The sequence below is a fragment of the Panthera pardus genome, unplaced genomic scaffold (genome assembly GCF_024362965.1).
Source record: "Panthera pardus isolate Hobbes unplaced genomic scaffold, ASM2436296v1 HiC_scaffold_15, whole genome shotgun sequence".
Lineage (NCBI taxonomy): Eukaryota > Metazoa > Chordata > Mammalia > Carnivora > Felidae > Panthera > Panthera pardus.
The window spans coordinates 78288353-78309035 of NW_026526710.1; the positions used below are offsets into that span (position 1 = coordinate 78288353).

At 34.5% G+C, this 20683-nt stretch overlaps 1 pseudogene; it reads left to right on the forward strand.

Moving 5' to 3' along the window:
* The window catches only part of LOC109260128 (glyceraldehyde-3-phosphate dehydrogenase-like), a 90629-nt pseudogene that overhangs the window by 11984 nt on the left and 57962 nt on the right, over positions 1–20683 (forward strand).

The following is a 20683-nucleotide window of genomic DNA, read 5'->3' on the forward strand; positions in this document are numbered from 1 at the left end:
CTATCAACCTCAGTTTTTTTTCTATCGTCGTAGCTCCCTTATGATTTGCCTCTTTCTGTCTCTCTTTTTTTTCACTTATTCTATATTTTTAAATTTTATTTCTTAAATACCACAGATAAATGAAATTGTATGGTATTTGTCTTTCTCTGAATTATTTATTTCACTTACCATAATGTGCTCAACTCCATCCACATCATCGCAAATGCCAAGATATCATTCTTTTTGATGGCAGGGTAATATTCCATTATATAGATATGGAATATATTCCATATGTATACATTCATTAGTTGATGGACATTTGAGCTCTCTCCACACTTGACTATTGTTGATAATGCTGTTGTAAACATCGAGGTTCATGGGCCCCTTTGAATAAATATTTTTGTAAAAAAATATATATCTGGATAATAGGTCTACTTGGTCTTGTTAATAAAATCCCCTAAGATAAGATTTAAATAGCAACTGATTACATTATCATAATTAACACCAATATCAAGATTCCTTAACCTTTCTTTCTTCTCCATTCTATCATTTTTTAGGGTGTGTAAAAATTTTGTATTAAAATATAGCTCTACAATGATAAACCATAAATAGTCAAAACAATTTAAAATTAAGCATATTTAAAAAAGTATATGTAATCAGGGGCACCTGGGTGGCTCAGCTGGTTAGGTGTTCTGCTCTTGATTTCGGCTCAGTTTTGTGGGTTTGGTCCCTGCCTCGAGCTCTGTGCTGACAGTGCAGAGCCTGCTTGCGATTCTCACCCTCTCCCTCTCTGCCCCTCCTGTGCTCTCTCCATCTCTCTCTCTCTCTTAAAATAAATAAATGAACTTAAATAATCTTAAACAAATAAAAACTAAATAAAAAGTATATGTAATCAACCTAAGTGATATGGCTTATATAGAAAGTTAATTTGTCACCCAGATAGGTATCCTCTCAAACCACCTTTTCCAATGCATTGTTTCAAAAGATATGCATTCTTACTTTCCTTTGCCAGGTAATAGAAATATTGATAAAATAAAAGTTAAAGCTTTTATCGCAAATACCTTCAACAAATCTAAGGTCTACAAAATTGTCCGCTGACCTTGTATTATACAGAAACAAACATCACTAATTTACATATATTTAAATTGCAAAAATAGTTATCTGAGCTTGATTTTGTAAACTAACTTCCAAAAATTGCAAGTGCTTTCACATTTTAAATATTTTATGAAAACTTCATGTGAATACTAGCTGTTCTGTTTGCATCTTAAAATCCCCAAACATTGTACAGATAAATTTACATGTGTGTAGTTGTGAGTGTAACATAAGCAAATAGTCAAGTATGTTACAATGAAGGCCATATTGTGATGACTGAGCCATGTTATTTGTTTCCTCAAACACGTGCACAAGACACCAAGTCCTGGTGTTTTTGTATTATTAGAGTTTAAATCATAAAACTATCTACATTTTATCAAGTTTGAAGTACGTCTTCTATGAATACACATGTCACAAGACCAACAATTTTGTTGTTTGAAACTGGGAATTTTATTCCAGAAGAAAGATAAGTGGATACAAAAATATAGTCTTGCTGTTCTGATTTGTGCCCAGCTGCACTGACAATATAAGCAAAAATATTATAGTAAAACGAGTCTCAAATTGAATTATTTAGCACTGAACAATCAGTCAGAACCTAGTTTTGATAAATCTAGGTAAAATATAGTTGGCATGATGTATGCATAATGCCCAGGGCTTATTCCAAATTTGAAGATTTAAACCCAAGTTTTACATGTAGGGATAGATATTAAAATGACACAGAATAAAAATGATTATGATTGAGCTTTTTAGTAAGACATGAGCCTTACTATGAAATATGAAATATCTGTGAAATATCACACTGTAGCCCTTTAAACTAAGGATTAACCTTCCATGGGAACTGTACTGTGGAAAGAAAGAAAATAATAAAAATTTTAGATGCATACAGTGCTGCCTAAAGTCCTGTTTTAATTCACGTTATCAGTAACTCTGCAGTCCTTTCTCTCCTGGCTAATGGATTCAGTATTTCATAAAATTGGACAAGAAGTGCAATTTATCGAACTAGAACTCAATACGTCACACACTATTGAAATAGTAGAGTAGTTCAGACATAGAAACATCACTGTTATCATGAGACATTATGACATTTTAGACAACAAAAAATACTGCTTCCGTCTCCACAGGTGCAAAGTGCTTTCGCTGCAGACAGGCAGCGTAGCAGAAGGATGCTTTCACGAGCACACTATTGCTGTGCCGTCCAAACAGTTTCACCTGCAAGGTAAAGTAAAACAGCAAGTGTTTACTTTTTTCTCCACTGAAATTGAGGATCTTCCAATGGATTTTGAAATAGAAGCCATTTTCAGTTTTGATCTCTTTACTCTTTTTTGTTCATAATAATAAGAAAACATGATGAAAATAATACTATTCTTAACCTCTTTAGAAAGTGCATGGGAATGTGATTTCACTGTAATGCGGAATTTCAGAAACAAAACAGATAAACATATGGGAAGGGGAAACAAAAGAGAGAGGGAAGCAAACCGTAAGAGACTCTTAACTATACAGAGCAAACTGAGGACTGCTGGAGGGGAGGTGGACTAAATAGGTGATGGGTAGGTATTAAGGAGGGCACTTGTGTTGAGCACTGGGTGTTAGACATAAGCGATGAATCACATTACTCCTGAAGCCAATATTACCCAAATATTATCTAGAATTTAAATAGAAATCTGAAAAAAAGAAAAAAGAAAGTACATGTGAAAAATGTGCTTTCTAGAGAAAATGTCTGAACATTCGTGTCTTAGGTACTATAATTCCAAGGCATTATTGTCAGTAGAGGATAGAGAAAAAAATATCCTCTAATAAAGTTATTTCATGTATTGTACAAAGAGTTTAGTTTATTATTATGTTTTCCTCAGGCAACCCAAAACGTCCCTCTCAATGATAAATCTTCCAAATGACTAGAATGTTCTTTTGACTTAGGTAGTAGTCTTTTGTAGTCAACGCCTACTTCTATCAAAGTGCTGTGAAGAATTGTAGCCTATTTTAATTGACCGAAAATATTTGCCAGATGCTTATTCATAAAAAGCCACTTTCAAAAAGGCAAGTAATAATTTATTTACTGGAACACATATTTAATTTTATTTACTGCAATATAATTTATTTAATGGATTTAAATATAATATGTCCATTGTTTCCAATAATTTCCAAAGTAGTAGATAAGAGATAGTTGTCACTTATTTCTATATTTATAATTTACCATGTACAAAGTTAAACCACCAACTTATAGTTAACTTAAAACTGTACTTAAAAATACTACAGTAGGGTTAACAGTGAATAAATGGAGAAGGAAGAAGAAATGATTGATGAAAATTATGTGAAAATATATAATCAACATTGAACACAGAGTCTAAATAATTATATGCCTACACTTAGGAGAATATGGGGATTAGAAAGTTTTTCACCTTTTATTCTAAGCACAGGATGGCCCTACATATTATAACCAGTGCTTAATTTTTACTAAGATACCTCAAGATAATTAAATAGGACACTGTCTCATATAGGCCTATTTGACACATAAGGCAGACCAAAGTCATTTAATAACTATTAAGTTTCAAATTAAGCACCAACTGACTTAAGCAAGGCTCAAACCACTGATATTTGTGGGATGTACATATTCCTCTCAATATTTTTTCAAGTAAGGATATTTTATAAGTTGATTATTTTTTATCACTTAACTATTTACATTAGAAATTTGACGTACTGATTTTGAAGAAATGATAAAAACATTATTCTGAGAAATCTTTACTTGATCAACAATAAGATAATAAAAATATACACAATAAAAATATGGATAAAGAATGCTAATAAGCTGATTAAAAGAATGTCAGAATCACTAGTCATTAGAAAAAACAAGTTGAAACCATAGGAAGATACCTCTTTATAACTATTATAAAGGCTAAAAATTAGAATGGTTTAACTAACAGAGCATATAAAATGTCAGTGAAGATGTGGCAGGAGGGAAATTCTAATTCAGTATTGGTGGGAATGTCAAGTGGTACAACCATTTTAGAAAACAATTTTGCAATTTCTTAAAAAGAAATTAAATGTATTTTTTGTGTGATTCAACTATTCTCCTGGGTATTACCCAAGAAATTAAAAGTATAGTCCATTTAAAGTCTTATACATAATTTTCATGATAGTTTCACTTGTAAATGCCCCAAAGTAAAAATAACATAAATGTCTATCAACAGAAAAATAGGTAAAGAATTATGAAACATCTTTACAACAGCATATTACTCAGCAATAAATTAAAAAAAGAGCTACCAATTCACACCACACTGATATGTGTCAAAATAATGATGAGGAGTGAAAGAAGGCAAACAAAAAATTTACATAATATATGACTTTACTCACAAATAAATGTAAAATATGCAAATAATCCATAGTGACTGGAAGCAGATGTGTAATTGTCTGAAGGGAAAAGGAGGCGGATGGTAAAAGAGCATGATTCTAAGGACGGGAAGGGAACTTGGGTTGATGTGAGGGTTCATTATCTCAATTACGGTGATGGCTACTTGGATATATACATGATTCAAATTTAGCAAATTATACATTTTGTTAGTCAATTGTGTCTAAATTGGCAACATAAATTTGCAAACTATTTTATATAAGCAAAATACTATATTCCATATAAATCAAACATGAAGTGGGTGCTGTAGGTGTAGACATTAGGAAACCATGACCTATCACCAGAAGTATCTCATCTTATCCCCCATCATTCACATTTTATTCTGTTGCAGGGCAGGGATATAGGAGCAGATAGATTTTGAGCATTTCTCAGGGATCAAGTATAATATTGAATCTTGGGAGTAGTTAAGAGAATGCCATCCACTTTCATTGTAATCTCTTTCTTGGAGGTATAAACACTGATTGCACTGAGATTCTCTTCTCCTACCCCCGTATTTGTTGTGCAAAAGCCATTTCCTAACTCTTAGCCTGCTCATAATTTGACACAGGAACTAAAAATTATTGGGACTGTGAAAGCGGAGAAAAAAAAGGTAACTTTTGTCTGTACATCCAAATATAAATTGTAACTTCTTTGGAATTGGGCTATCAATAATATCGGTCTTCAGTATGTTAATATCTCTAATTAGAATGGTCTACTTTTGACTGTATTCATAATATACTGATGTGGCATCATAAATTATTGATAACTGGATTAATAGCTAAAATATGGTTTTCCATTTAACATATCATTTATGACATATACAATTAACCACACTAAGAAGAATTGCTTGTGTTGTCATTAGACATAGACTAAAATGACAGGGAAGGGATGTCATTTAACAAAAGCATGTTTTCCCCTGTAATGAATACCAAATAGCTGATAATCATAAATGCTGTAGATTTCAGCCACACTAGATGATCTTACTATTGTACAACCTTATTCATTCACTCTTTTTCTCAAGTCAAGTAATCCTCTGTTACTCACCAGACACTGTTTGAAGTACTGGAGAATAAGCAGGAACAACGTACTATGCACTTTTGGGAAATACAATGCAAATACTATTTTCCTGAAATTCACATTAATCGTTTTTGTTTTTACTTTCTAAATAGGGCAACCCTAGTCTTCTATCAGCATTTATCATCTGGTTCCTCTTTATGCCATGAGAGGCTCTGGTAGGAGATCAGAAGCCTGGAATCCTTCTTCCAGCTTTGATCTATATTTATCTGGATAATCAGACAGTTACTTTCTGTACCCCTAACAACATTAGCCTTAGTGATCCCATTATAGGTTTCAACCTCCCTCAGACAGCACCACCTCTACAGTAAGAGAAATTATGGCCTTCTGCAACACCTGCTGTCCAAGAGTATCCCTCAGAGGATCTACAAATAACCATGTGCTGATATCCACAAATTTCTAATTACCAGCCTCATAAGGGCCCCATTCCAATCTTGCACGAATAATACCATGTGTTTTCTTTTGTGTCCCCAGTCATAATAGAGCTACAGAGTCCTACAGATATCAAGTCTGAATTACCTCAGTTTCCTGTTTTTTGCCACTTGGTCTTCCAGCCTGTGTGTAAGAAATACTCTGTGTTTGAAATAGTCAATGTGATTTCTCTTTTACTGTCTTGGCATTGATGCAGTAAATAGTCAGAATGAACCAGGCCAAAGATGATGATGGATGGGGCTAAAGAAAGTAGTAGTGGAATGGTGTAAATGGGTAAAATTCTGGATATCTCTTGAAGGGAAAGCCATCAGGGATTGATGACTGATTAGTTGTATATTGTGAAAGAAAAAAAAATGAATAGGATGACTCCAGTGGTTTTAGCCAGTACAAGGGGAATAATTTAGTTGATAGTTACAGAGGAAGAAGACAAGGAGAAAGGCAAATTTGGGAGGAAATATAAAGAGCTTAGTTGGCAACAGAATAGTTTTGAGACCATATTAGTAATCTCAGCTGATGTGCATATCAGGAACTCAGGTATTTTACAGAAAATATCTATGTTGTATTTATATGTTTGGGAAGAAATGGGCTTTTATTTTGTATTTAAAAAATGAGACTGATAAGCTGACCAGAGGAAGGAGTAAATGGAGAAAATAGAAGAGCTTCCATCCAGCATTTAGAGGGTGAGCTGTGGAGGAATCAGCAGAGGAGAGCCCCGGTAGGAGACGCCAAGAAGTGGGTAGTAAGGCAGGAGACTGTGATTATCAGGGAGAAGGGCGCTATGTATGGAATCTAATGCCACTGATTGGTCAAAGAAGATGGCATCTGACAAAGGGCTATTAGATCACATATTTGGGTAACATTCTTGTCCTTGATGAGAACCTTTACAGTGCAGTGCTACAGGTAAATGGTCTTATGATAGAGACTCAGCAGAGAATGTGAAAAGTGAAATGGAAATACAGAGTGGAGACAACTATTCTAATAATCATTGCCTGGAAGAGGAGAAAACAGAGTAGTAGCTACAGGGGAGAATAAGGCCAAGCATGATTTTATACTGATGGTCATGATCTAGTAGAGGCAATACTTGATCCTGGACACAGAGAAGGAACAATTACTTTGAATAAATAAGAAGGGATAATGCTACACTGAAATGCAGACAGTCAATATGAGCAATACAGAAGGCAACTTATAGTCTCAGATACAGGCAGTTAGACATGCTTGTGGGAACGTGGAGAGTCTGCTAATTACTTCTGTTTTTCAGTCATCCACTGACAGTGAGCACTGAGAAGATGATGTTACAGGTTTATAGGCAAAGTACACATATAAAACATTTGTCTAGAAGAGAAAGACAAGAAATAAGACTAATTAAATATAGTTATTTGGGATGAGTGAAATCCCACTTAGTATTGTTGGCCCTGAAATTAAAGTGAGACCTAAAATTATTTTTATAATTCTCTCCAGAAATTTATCGGGTTAATGTAGCTGCAAAAGTTTAAGCACAAATAAAAGCATAGAGATAGATCAACCTAGGTTTATGATCTTTCCAAGCCAGCATGGGAAATTCAGAAAGAGGGAAAGAGTTGTTGTTGCAAATAACCAGTAATTATAATCACTTACCAGGAATGTCAGCTGGGGACATAAGGAACAGTGACTAACTTTGAAGATACGGTTGAAAATACAAATGGTGTGTAAAGCTCAGTGGGTTTAAATGCTTTTAAGTGTTTGCATTCAATAGGGAGTAATCTGGGATTATAGAAGGTAGAGAAGACAGATCATAATTATTGGTAATATCAAATTCTAGAGTATGGATTCATGGAAATGTTTGCCTAAAATTACATGAAGAAAGATTGTAAGTAGATAGAAGGTCAAGGAATAAATGCCAGAGTATTTAATGCCATCTATGTGAAAATTGAAACCACTAAGAATTTTAACAGAAATGATATTAGAAATAAATGACAGTCCATCAAGAGCTATAATATTTAAGAAATGAATCAGAGTAACCATCTGATCACGTTTGACTGCAAAGAGAATGACTAGATGGTGGTACAGTCTGACAAGAGATCTGACACTGGACATAAAAGATGGGGTACAATGTTGCCTACACTGTATTGCAATGGTATTCTTTGCCCTGCGCAGCAAAGAGGATATCTGTGTTCCACCATGTCCATCAGTACGTAGAGAAAGATTTTCAACTATGGCAAGAGGTGGGAAATGGAGTCACACACAGTTATGTAGACAGTCATGTGGTAACTAGGTCTGCCACGTGAGGGATGCTCAGGAAGTCGAGTCTGTGGTCAACGACATGACAGCAGTGGTGCAGGGGATGGTGTGAACTGTCGGGGTTGGGAAAAAACATGGTGGGGTGTGTTTTCTCAGGAGTTTCTCAGTAAGGGTCCTACTGCCCCTTAAATCTTACTATTTTACACGACCATCAATATTTCATCTATGTTAGATAGTAGGCGAAATCCTACTCTTGTATGATTACCCGTGTGTTTGCTTCCAATTTTATTTTTTTTATTCTTGATGGAAGTCATAAGACCTAGATATGAGTGATTATATGTGAGACACAAGTGTTCTCTCTGGTCTTCATGCTTTTGATTATAGTGAGACAGGATATTTCTCATTTTGTAATGGCCATTTATATATTTTTTCTAATGAATTGTTTTTTTTAATCTTACATGGTAAGAACCTCATATTTTCTTAGTAAATCCATTGTGAAAAACTCTCCTTTCTTTCTCTTCTCCTGTTATAAATTAATATATCCTTATTCTATCCATTATTTCATCCTGAAATGTTTTTCTCCTGATTCCTTCTCTCACACTAGAATCTTACTCTCTCTCTCTCTTTTTTTCCCTCTTCTTTTTACTTCCCGCTCTTTTGTTCCTCCTTCTCATTGACTCTGGTAGTCTCTTGTCCTCTTCTTTCTCTCCATTATTTTACCTGTGTGTTGCCCATTATTATCGACTCTCTACCACAGAAAAGCTTGTGTAGTTTATAAAATAAAATTGCTTTTGATTATTCCATTTATAAGGAATAAAATTCTAAATACAGTAATAAAGATATAGTAAGTTGCTTCAGTGGTTGAGAAGGGGAGTTACTAATAAGAAACCAAAGAATGCTTAATGAAAGAGATGTCATTTAAGAGAATAACTAGAATTTAATCATACAGACCCTGATAAAAGACAATTTATAAAGAACAATATAAATGTATACGTATATTTGTGTATTTGTATTTTATATAGTTGCAGGTGTATATGCAATATTTATGAACAGTTGAGATAGCGTTATATAATCATTCTATCAATCACTTTTCAAACTCATTGTAGAATGCTTTTCTTTTAGTGTTTTGGGATTTTTACACATTATGCACAAAGAAGGCATAGAAAATTGAAATGATTCCTCTCAAATAACAAAGAGCCAGCTGTGAACAATCTGTGTCTTTATTTTTTGGCCTCCCTTCTATTATACCCATAATGATGATGTGGAACAAGCAACAAATTTAAAAATTTGAATTTAATGTACAAGTATGATATTTTCTGCTGAGATACAGGCTTTACAGCTAATGCAGACTACATTCTTAATATTAATCTTTAAAGTCATGACTTACATAACAGCATGAAGGATGCTTTGCACATTTTTAATGAATCCTATGCTCTCGAGTATTGAGGTTTCTTTCTTTGATACATTAATATAAATGACTCACAAGTGAGAAAAGTGTCATGTTTTTTGATCATCTAATATGAGTTATACGTAACCTAAAGTCTTCAATCTCTATTTTTTATAATCCATTTAAATAACTTACCACATTTAGATCGGTTGGATCTTCTTCTTAGTTAAAATCTAGAAACGAACTTTTACTTGCACATTCACATTAGGATATCTAGTAGGAAGGCTGAAATATTTTTTGAAGGTTTGTATTTTAATTTCAGTACAGTTAACATACAGTGTGATATTAGTTTCACATGTATAATATCTTGATTCAGCAATTCTATACATTACACAGTGCGTATCATGGTAAGTGTATTCTTAATCCCTATCACCTATTTCACTCCACTCACCTCCCCTCTTGTAACCACCAGTTTGCTCTCTATCCTTAAGAGTCTGATTCTTGGTTTGTCTCTCTCTTCTTTGGTTTTGTTTCTTAAATTCCACATATGAGTGAAATCAGATGGTATTTGTCTTTTCCTGACCTATTTCTCTTAGCATTATACTCTCTAGCTCCATCCATGTGGTTGCAAATGGCAGAATTTCATTCCTTTTTATGGCTGAATAATAGGAATGCTGAAACATTTTTAATGTTTCCATATACTAAGTTTTCTCTTAATAACAACATTTCAAAAACTCAGGTTTAGGAATAAAATTTTATTCTTGTAGAATAAAACATTTAAATTATGTTACGTGAATTTATGATAATTTTTGATTAATTATCTTAAATATCACTATGCTTTAGTCACTTATATTGATATTTTGTTTTCAATATGGCATATCCCAAAGCATATCAGATGGATTTATTTTTTTTAATTTCAACATTTGTATAAAAAAGGTTTCTGCATTCACTTGTAGAACTCAAATTTAAATATTAGCAACCTGTTACTGAAGATTATATATTACAAAACAGCATTACTATTTATTTTCTTTTGTTGTTTCAAGTTTTTATTTAAATTCTAATTAGTTAACATATAGTGTAATTTTGGCTTCAGGGAAGTAGAATCTAGTGATTCATCACTTATGTATAGCACCCAGTGCTCATCACAATTGCCCTTTTTAATACCCATCACCTGTTTCTTAGTTTTTAAATTTTCTTTTTAATGTTTATTTATATCTGAGAGACAGAGAAAGAGACAGAGTGTGAGTGGGGGAGGTGCTGAGAGAAAGGGAGACACAGAATACGAAGCAGGCTTCAGGCTCTGAGGTGTCAGCACACAGCCTGGTGCGGGGCTCGAACTCCTGGACCCTAAGATTGTGACCTGAGCCAAAGTCGGACACTCAACCGACTGAGCTACCCAGGCGCTTCCCATCACTTTCTCCTTGAACTAGGATGTCTGTATTCCCCTGCCCTTAAACATTGGAGCTCCAGCTTCTTGGGCCTTTGGAATCCTGGACTTACACGACAATTCTCCCTAAAACCCCCGCCTAATGATGTATTCACATAGTATTGCATGGATTTTTGTTTTCTGTTTTGTTTGTTTTGGTAGTCTGTAAAAGATAATTTAATGGCAAGAGGTTAGACCAGTTTTGAATTCTACTTTGCTATTTTCTTTGCAATTTCTCCATTGTTATGTGTCAGTGTGGATTTTGAGGATCCAGGTAATAGAAAGCTGGAATGGGGAGACATTTTGTCTATTTTCACTTTATGGCATGTCTATGTAAAATACCCTAATGTCATATCTTCTCTGTCCCCTCTTTTATATTTCTTCATTGCTGATATCATTCCTGACATGGTATGCCTTTATGTGCATATTTGTTTTTCTATCAGTAGAATGTACAAGTTACAAAAAACCACTTTGTATTATTTTTCACTTCTCTAACAGCAATGCATAGAATAGTATCTGGAAAGTAGTAGGAGCTCCATGAATATATGTTAAATAAATGAAATAGTAATTCAAATTGCTGGTATCTCACATGCTGTGGGACTGATAAATATGAAAGCTAAATATACACGTTCAGTTACTCCTTTCCAAAATTATGTTTCAGTGAGTTCAAAACTTTTTGATTAGGCAAGTATTTCACATCCATACACCGCATAATGCACATAGCTGAATTGAACAATATGACAATTGGCCACCTACCGCTTAACTTTCTGTATGCCATATAGTATTAGTTTTTGAAAACAAATTCAAATATATTACCAATGGAATGCTCATAAGTTTGATTAATTTTATCCAAAATGTTTTTTATCAATTTATTTATTTGTCTCTTCTGTAAGAAATGCTATTGGAATAAATAGCAGAGCTATGTGTGTAGATATGAAACCACTTTCTAAACCATTTATCCATCCATTCATCCATTGATGGACACTTAGGTTGTTTCTATAACTTGGCTGTTGAAAATAATGTTGTAATGAGCATGAAGTATATATATTTTGATTAGTCACTATTAGTCACTATTAGTCACTATTAGTCACTATTTTCATTTTCTTTGGATAAATACCCAGAAGTGAAATTGCTGAATCTATTTTTAATTTTGTGAGTAAACTCCATATTTTTATCCATAGTGGCTGTACCAATTTACATTCTCACCAACAGTGCACCAGGATTCCCTTTTCACCACCACATCCTCGCCAACACTTCTTATTTCTTGTCCTTTTAATAGTAGCCATTCTAACAAGTATGAGGTAATATCTCATTGCGGTTTTGATTTGAATTTCCCTGATGATTAGTAATGTTGAACATCTTTTCATATACTTGTTGCCCATTTGTAAGTCTTCTTTGGAAAAATAATTATTCAGATCCTCTGACCATGTTTTAATCAGTTTTGTATTTTATTTTATGTTTTTTTGCCATTCAGTTATATGATTTCTTTATATATTTTGAATACTAACCTCGTATCAGATATATGATTTGCAAATATTTTCCCTCATTTGGTGGGCTCTCTTTTCATTTTGTTGGTGGCTTCCTTTGCTGTGCAAAAGATTTTTAGTTTGGGCACCTGGGTGGCTCAGTTGGTTAAGCATCCAACTTCGGCTCAGGTCATGATCTTACAGTTCCTGAGTTCTAGCCCTGCATCAGGCTCTGTGCTGACAGCTCAGAGCCTGGAGCCTGTGTCTCCCTCTCTCTCTGCCCCTCCCCTGCTCTCTCTCTCTCTCTCTCTCAAAAATAAATAAACATTAAAAATATTTTTTTAAGATTTTTAGATGTAGTCCTACATGCTTATTTTTGCTTCTGTGGCCTTTCCTTTGGTGTCAAATCCAAAAAATCATTGCCAAGACCAATGTCAAGTAGCCTACCCTCATATATAATTTTTTTTCTTCCAAGAGTTTTTTGTTTCAGTCTTACCTTCAAGCCTTTAATCTATTTTTAATTAATGTTTGTGAATGGTGTAAGATATGGGTCTAGTTTCAGTCTTGCGTGTGGCTGTTCTGCTGCCCCAACAGCATTTATTTAAGAGACTATCTTTCTCCCATGGTGTATTGTCGGCTCTTTCATCATAAATTAATTGAGCATGTATGTGTTGGTTTCTTTCCTGTCTCCCTATTCTGTTCCATTGTTCTGCATGTTTTTATGTCAATTCTATCCTGTTTTGATTAATTATAGCTTTCTGATATAGTTTGAAATTGGGGAGTGTGACGCCTCCAGCTTTGTGCATCTTTCTCCTATTTTCTTTGGCTCTTCAGGGTTTTTGTGGTTCTACACAAATTTTAGGATTGTTTATTCTGTTTCTGTAAAAAACGTCATTGGATTTTTTACAGGAATTACATTGAAGTTGTACATTACTTCAGGCAGTTCCAATTAAGACTAATTTTTCCAATCTATGAGCATAAAAAATTATTTTTCTAGCTACAGATTACACTGAATTAGCTCAACTTTGGGCAAACAGGAGAAAGCAGAATGACAAAGGAGTTGAGAAGTCTTTTTATTTTATTGACTGCATTGAAAAGTGGGAGAAATAAGGCACATTTATTGAAGCCAGATAGTATGCCCATCTACTAAATATCTCTATATAGTTGCTACATTGCTGATCTTACATGACTGAAGCAACAAATGTAAAAAAGAATATTTTGACCCAAACATAGAAAATGAAGTTAACTTTTCAAACTCTTCTAGAAACTTAGCATATATAAGAATGCAATTTTGTTAACAGCAGCCAGGGGATTTCTAGCTTTTTAAATTTTAATGCTCATACACATCTTAAAACCTATTTTTTCAATTAATTGTACAGACAGACAAGTTGCTACCGTATTATATTCTATTAGATGTGGCCATGGACCAGATAAAAAATGAAAATAACCAAAACAAACAAACAAACAGTGACTCAGGTTAGACACCTCAAATGGAACTTTAATTAATTCCATTAAGTTACACTTCAAATGCAATGTACCCTGAAGAAAAATCTCTACAAATATTTTCAATAAAGGCTGTTTATCAAATTAATTATGCTTCCTTTGGGGAGTTTCTGGTATTTTCTTTTTCAGTATATAAAGGTTAAAGTAGAACAAACAGGCTTTATCTTTCAAACTTGCAAACTTCCTTGTTATATTGAAACCCCACTGATAATTGAACCATACAATTGAATATATATACTAGCACATCTAACTGATGAAATATGCTTTCAAATTTTTCCTTAAGAATATAATCATGATTTCCCTTATAATAAAGTGGCAATTTATTTGTGTCATGTGTGTTAAACCTGGTTTTAGTTCATGTTACTAAAATAGATCCTTAAACATATTATTGATGACTTTACAGGCTTAGAAGTCACCTTTAACTTTACCAAAAATTAATGATTTTTCTCATTTATACACTATAGTTTCCGTTTAGAGAAATATGCACATTTTAAATTATTTTACCATTTGAATTCAGTTTCAGCTAACCTTTGACAATGTAGGCCATGACCTCATGAATAATATTTCTGAAATTTTATTATTAGCTGTGCGGTAAACTAAATAATATTTCCCTAAGAGGGCTGCATCTTAATACCCAGGGGATGTGAATGTAACCTTACATGGCAAAAGGCACTTTGCAGACGTGATTAACCTGGATTTCAGGTGGATCCAATGTAATCCCGGGTGTTTGTATAAGAGGGATGACGATCAGAGGAGCAGAATGCAATGTGGTGACAGAAGCACAGGTAGAGATCAGAGACAGGTTTGAAGATACTACTTTCCTGGCTTCAAAGATGGGAAAGAGGCCATGAGTCAAGGAATGCAGCTCTAGAAGTTGGAATAGATCAGGTAACAGATTGTACCACAGAGACTTTATAGACAGAGTAGCCCCATCAACACTCCATGCTGGCCTCAGAGTAATGTAACCTGTTTGGGACTCTGACCTACAGAAACTAAATTTATGTTGTTTAAACCATCAAATTTGTATCAATTTTTTTTACAGAAGCAGTAGAAACAAAGACAATTAATATTTACAGATCCATACAGATAATATTTTGTGTTAAAAAACTTATTAAACTGTAGATTCACATGCACTTTGCAAGAAATCATACAGAAATTCAGTGTACCTTCAACCCAGCTTCTCCCAATAGTAACATCTTGCACTACGGTACAACATCACAACTGGGATACTGACACTGACATGGCCATGACTTAGAGTATTATCCTACAACAAAGATTTCTCATGTTAGCCTTTAAAAGCCACATCCAGGGGCACCTGGGTGACTCAGTCAGCTAAGTGCCCGACTCTTGATATTGGCTCAGGTCATGATCTCATGGTTTGTGGAAATGAGCCCTACATCAGGCTCTGCACTGACAGCACAGAGCCTGCTTGGGATTCTCTCTCCCTCTGTCTCTACTTCTCCCCTGCGTGTACTTGCTCTCTCTAGCTCTCAAAATAAAGAAATAAACTTAAAAAAAAAGCCACATCCATATTCCTCTCTTCCTTACCTCTTACTGAACTCCAGGCAGCCTCTAACCTATACAATTTCTATTATTTTGTAATTTCTAAAATACATAAATGGAACCATACAATGTATAAAATTTTAGGATTATTTTTTTCACTCATAGTTTTTGTTTAGCAATTACTGAGTTGTGTATATTAAATATTTAGTTTTATGTAAATAAATTTGCCAAAATGTTTCTAAATGTGATTGTACCATTTTGCATTGTCACCCACATTAAATTAAATCGCCTTTGCCGAATTTGGTGCTGTCATTTTTTTTTTAAATTAGCCATTCTGGTAGATGTGTTGTGATATCTCACTGTGATTTTATTTTGCATTTCCTAATGGCTAACAATATTAAATACACTTTCATGTGCTTATTCACCATATGTATATAATCATCAATGAAATATCTCATGTCTTTTTCTCATTTTCTTTTATTTCTACGTTTATTTCTTTATTTTGAGAGGCAGAAAGAGCATGCACATGAGTGGAGGAGGGGCAGAGAGAGAGGGAAAAAAAGAAGCCCAAGTAGGCTCCAAACTGTCAGCGTGAAATCTGATGTAGGGCTCAGTCTCAAGACTGTGTGACCATGACCTGAGCCAAAATCAAGAGCCAGACTCTTAACCAACTGAGCCATCTGGGTACCTGTCTTGCGCATTTTCTTTTTTTTTTTTTAATTAAAATTTTTTTAACGTTTATTCATCTTTGAGAGACAGAGAGAGACAGAGCATGAGTGGGGAGGGGCACAGAGAGAGGGAGACACAGAATCTGAAGCAGGCTCCAGGCTCTGAGCCATCAACACAGCCTGATGCAGGGCTCGAACTCGCGAACTGTGAGATCATGACCCGAGCTGAAGTCAGATGCTCAACCGACTGAGCCACCCAGGTGCCCCTCTTGCGTATTTTCTAATTAGATTATTTATTTGTTTCCCCAGTGAGTTTGAGGTCTTCATACATTCTAGAAACTAGTCCTTTCTCAGATAATGTGGTCTACAAAGTATTTTCTCCTTGACTATAACTTATCTTTTCATTCTTTTAACAGAAAATTTTGGCAGAATAAACATTTTTAATTTTGATGAAGACCAAGTTATCAATGTTTCTTATTATTGATTGTGCTTTTGGTGTCAATTCGAAGAACTTTTTTTTTTTTTACTTCCCTCTAAATCCTAAGTATTTTCTCTTTTTTCTCCATAATGTCCATAATCAGTTTTCTATTTCTTTGCTGACACTTTTCTGGTTCTTTGTTAAGTCTGTCATTAATTTTCATGCAGGGCTTGATCTCACAAACTATTAGATCATGACCTAAGCAGTAGCTAGGCGTTCAACTGACTAAGCAACACAGGCACCCCAAGCATCCAACTCTTGATCTCAGCTCAGGGTCTTGATCTCAGGGTCATGAATTCATGCCCCACACATGGCCCCACATTGGGCATGAAGCCTTCTTAAAAAATTAAAATAGGGGCACCTCAGTGGCTCAGTCGGTTAAGACGCCAATTGTTGGTTTCAGCTCAGGTCATGATCTCATGTCATGGTTAATGAGTTCAAGCCCCACGTTGGGCTCTGCACTCTTAGTGCAGAGCCTGTTTGGGATTCTCTCTCTCCCTCTCTCTCTCTCTCTCTGCCCTTCCCCTGCCTGCTCTGTCTCTCTCAAAACAAATAAATAAACTTACTTTTTAAATTTAAAGTAATTATAATTTGGGGCACCTGGATGGCTCAGGTGCTTAAGCATCTCACTTCAGCTCAGGTCATGATCTCATGGTTCCTGGGATTGAGCCCCATGTCTGGCTCTGTGCTGAAAGCTCAGAGCTTGAAGCCTGATTTGGATTCTATGTCTCCCTCTCTCACTGCTCTTCCCCTGCTCGTGCACTGCCTCTCTCTCTTTGTCAAATACAAATAGCATTAAAACAGTAAAAAAAAAAAAAATAAATAGAATAATTTAAAAATTAATCTCAATTACCTTTAAAACATTAAGAAATGTTTTTCCTAAGGTTTGTATTTTTGGCAAGTATGGGAATTTCAACTTGTAAAACTCTTTTTCTCAAGGCAAGTTAAAGTGGTAGCCAGGGTAAAGACAAAAGGAAACAAAAACCTCTGAGTCAGCATTCCTTTGTTCAATATAAACCAGAGAACCTTGGGGTAAAAGATTATTGCCTACTGGAAGAGAACTATATTAAATACTATCTACTCAATTAAAGTCGATATTGAAGCTGGCTCTGAAAAGTGAAAGTAGAATTGTCCTTTTAGGCTCTGACATCTCAGGCATGAATCAAAATCAGTGCTGAGCAAAAAGGTTTATCAGGCAGTGACAGATCTGATCCCCAGAAGTGCAAGGAGTGAATGGTGTTTAGTGATTTGATTATCAAAAGGGCTTGAAAGGCAGGTAAAAAAATGAAGCCAGAAGGAAAACTGGAAATGGGGTACATGAAATAAAAGACTTGGTAAGAATTACATGGCCAAGATTGATTTTGTTATCAGAGCCATACTTAAGAATTTCATATTTGAATCTGCTGCTGTATTCCACTGAATAGCACTGGGTTTAGGGATATAATAATAATGTGGTTTTCTAGCTTTAAAAACACATAAGTGATGAAGAAAGAGGAATTTTCCACCAGAAACCACTAATTTCTAACAATCTAACAACATAACATTTTCCCTTTGAGTCTTCATATTTGACTAACCTAATTGGGAGAAGAAAATCACAGTAACTGCCAAAGTACTTTTCTCTCCAGATGCAAACTACCTTTCTTCAATGCTAATATGCAGTTGTCTCAGAACTTGTTTCTAAATAATTTTAATTGTATGGATGGTATAATTTTAAAGAACTACCCCTACATAGTAAGACTTAGTTTACCAAATGAATGTATTATCATTGATAGAATTAGGAGATAAATATATGCTTATTCAGATTCTATTCAGTACTTTTTAACTTTTCTCAGTCATTGAAGAAAGAAAGGTTGACAAATAAGTACAAATGGTTCCTGCAGCATATGTGCTCTATTTGAGTGTTTTTATTCTTCTTGTGATTTATTTATGAACCTCCAAATTTTAACAAAATAGCTAAAAAGTTGTGAAATATAGTGCACAATAATTGTAATAAACCTACTAAATTCTAATCTGCTCTCCTAGTTTAGAAGATGCTTTAAAATATAGTTTCATGAACTGTTGCAGCTCAGTACGTTGGAAACAGGGGGAATGACTAATGATGTAAAGGCAAAGTCCCCATGGGATTAGTCTGAGAATTAAACACGTGTGTGTGTGTGTGTGTGTGTGTGTGTGTGTGTGTGTGTGTGTGCATGGTATGGATAATCTCCTTAGAGCATTGGCTAGTAGAGAAGTACACAGCAAAGGTAGGGTGTTACTGTTATTATGTAATGTGATTATTATCACTGTTGGTTTTACTATTGTTATTTTAATAAGGATATTTGTGTATCATGATTATAGTATTATGCTCCATTCTAATTTATACTTTGTGTTTAATGCCTGTGCTCCCTTTATGGTGTTACCCCTGAAGCATACTGCATAGAAATTCCATCAGTAACACCTGATATCAGTAACCTCTGAGAATTAAATAACAAGGCAGCAAGCTTACTAACCATATTTGTAAGAGAGATATATTTCTTCCCTCAATCTAATACTTTCCCATTTAGAATGTTGTTTCCGTTAGGGACTTATTATGGATTAAACACCAATGGGGAACTCAGGGTTCAAACCAAACAAGGCCTCCGCTTCTGTTCCCGCAGGTTGTGGCCTGCACAGTTCCAAAGGCCACCACTCACATCACAGTCAATGTGCTTGGCACTTAGGAGAAGTCTTGCTCCTCATTAATTACAGCCACACGAAGTGCTCTGGTGAAAAGTTTTCATACTTTACGGATTTTTCCTCTGATAATATGTAAGCACAATACTAATCCTGGCTTATTAATGTCCGACTCTTTTAATTACCTTGAGTTGTAATTGTCATATATAAAATGAGAATAAATAATACAATTAGACAAATAGCTTTAAAAATCCACGATCCAACAAGGGCAAATGAACTAGAGGAGGTAACAGAAAGCAAATACAGGTGTAGTAGCTGATTTTAACAAAGGCGAGGAAACTGAATGGGCTATGTTGTCAGGATTATGGTCCAGAGATGGAAGGAACATCAGCCCTCGTTCCCTAGGAAGTCTTGGGAACCACATCATCTTTTGTTGAGTCTGTTTTTTATGTATTGGTTTAAAAATCTATATCTTATTTGCTTTCCAGTAGTAGTTTATCTTACATATATAGAAAATGTGAAAATAAAAGTAAAATTCTTAAATTATCTCTTTCATAATCCTCCTGATAAAGAATAGCACATTACATAGTATGTTCATTTCTTAACACAGCATTCAAGTTTTTTTTTTTCATTTTTTAAATATTCTAGAGCTTAACCAAATTTTATTACTGTTTGTATTTATTGCCTATATTTTCTACTTTTAAAAAAAGTTGGAAATTTGACTAAACTTCACAACTGGTAGTTGGTAAATGTTTAGACAAAAGTTTAAGATTCAATGATGGGATTTTACCTAAATCATTTCATGTGAAATATTAAATTTAAAATTTCTTGCTCTGTTTCTCTAAACACATATGACCAATTTTATTATTTTACGTTACTGTTTCTTTACATAGTGGATGTGAATAAGATTTCTTCTGTATTTGAGAATCTATTCCTTTTGCCCAAGCACATATATGATATTTGCCTGCACATGGCAGTCTCTTATAAAACTAAGTTATGACATCTAATATTATACAGCTTCCACTGCTGTTTTGATATCATTGATTCTCTGGTTGTATTTCATTCTCTGCAGAAATTAAATTCCAAGATGATGATGATAATGGTAAAATTTTGAATTAAGTATTATTAAATATATAATTACCTATTTGTTTTCTTGTGCCATTGTCTGATTTGGAGTGCCTAATTATAATTATATGAATATTCCATTCTTCATATTTTAATTAATATATTTTATTTTATAGCAATTTTAGGTTTACAGAAAAAAATTTAAAAAGTATACAGAGGGGCGCCTGGGTGGCTCACTTGGTTAAGCATCTGACTTCAGTTTGTGAGTTCGAGCCCGGGGTCGGGCTCTGTGCCGACAGCTCCAAGCCTGGAGCCTGATTCAGATTCTCTGTCCCCCTTTCTCTCTGCCCCTCACCCTC